Source organism: Triticum dicoccoides, chromosome 1A, assembly GCF_002162155.2.
Source record: "Triticum dicoccoides isolate Atlit2015 ecotype Zavitan chromosome 1A, WEW_v2.0, whole genome shotgun sequence".
Lineage (NCBI taxonomy): Eukaryota > Viridiplantae > Streptophyta > Magnoliopsida > Poales > Poaceae > Triticum > Triticum dicoccoides.
Window position 1 is genome coordinate 423593086 of NC_041380.1, and position 1693 is coordinate 423594778.

Sequence of the window (1693 nt, forward strand, 5' to 3'; positions counted from 1 at the left end):
TGCCCCATCTCGTCCGTCAGGATAAAAAATGCTCATATTTTCATATCAAAATAAGTTTGCACGTCCAAATATTAATTGTCTTAAATAAAAGTAGTTTTACAACCCAATCGAAATTGTCTCTAATAAAATAATTTTACAACCAAATCGAAATTGTCTTGAATGAACATAAAATGAACCAATACATCTATTGGTTGCCAATATGATCCCACACGTGCTCAACCAAGTCATTTTGAAGATCCAAATGAGTGTGCCAATCATGCAGCTCACGATGGAATTGGACAAACTGTTCAAACGTGGCCGGTTCTTGGTGCAGGGGCTCAATATTTTCACCTTGATAATCAAATACTTGGTCGAAGATAATGTCATCACGCTCGTCCTCGACGATCATGTTGTGCATGATCACACAAGCAGCCATCACCTCCTGAAACTTCCTTTCATCCACCAGATCGCCTGAAATTCCATATGCAAGCATGCGGATGGCCACGATGCATTTCTGGTAAGAGGAGAATCCAAGTTTGCCAAGGGCATCCGTCTTGCACTCGAAGTATGGGTTATGAGCAATCACTTCCTCTCGGATACGATTGAACACATGCCTTGTCATTCGAAAACGGTGACAGAATTTATTCGGCTTGAAGAGCGGGTGTTCGCAAAGTAATCGACATAGAGCAGGGCGTGGCCTCTCTCCCTGTTGCGATTCAGGTTGGGAGCATGGCCAGGGAGTGACCCCCTGTACCGAGGAAGCTGTCGTTGAATGTGGTCGTGAACGACCAGTGCAGCCACCACAAGATCTTCATCATCCGACGACGAATCGTCTAATGAACAAATAAAGTGATGGAAGAAAAACGCATCTCCACTGTCCATACCTTTATGGGCAAAGTGTCGAACACCTTGCGGTCGTGGTGGCAAAGAGGCCGCGATGATCACCTCGATGCAGCAGGGGTGGTTGGCAGCCGACTACTGGCCGCTCTGGAGCACTCGTTGGAAGCCGTCACGGCCGCCGTGGTACGTCGCCGGCGGTCGTATCCCCTCTGCCGCCGGCTGAGACGGCGACGACCAAACCTCCTCCGATCGACGGCCAAAACTACGGCGAAAGCGCGGATGTAGTGGCGGCCATGTAGAGACGTGGTTTGGTATGGACAGTCGGGGGCTGCGCGGTGAGGAGGCGGCCGGAGAATAGCGGTGGCGCCGGCGGCGGGGCGGGGCGGGGCGGGGAGAGGGGATGGAAGCGTTGGAAGCGAAGGGACTGCTAGTGTCCCTGACAGGCGGGCCACAGGGGGACAAAGGCGTGCGGCGAGCCCGTCCGTACGATGTCGGTTTCACCCCAAACTCGACGTAAGTTTGAACCGAAGATGGGTCGAAAACGGACGAAGTCCGGACATTTATCCATTTGAGGCCACGCTATTCGCTCGTCCTATCCCAAACGAATGCATCCGGACAAAATAGGGTCGCGAAATGGAGTTGACCTCACGAAGTAAGTTTTCCATGGAATGGGACAGTAACAACCACACTCCTCACAGTTTTGGTTTTACATCGGGCGCCTGCACCATTAGTACTACTACTTTTCCTACTTTTTTGGTTTTACAGTCACACTCCTCTTTCAGTTAATAGAAAACAGCCACACTCATTATCTCTTTTCTACTTGAAGAAAAATAAAGCTCCCTTTTCGCTCGTTACTTTGGTCCGACCTGTCTAA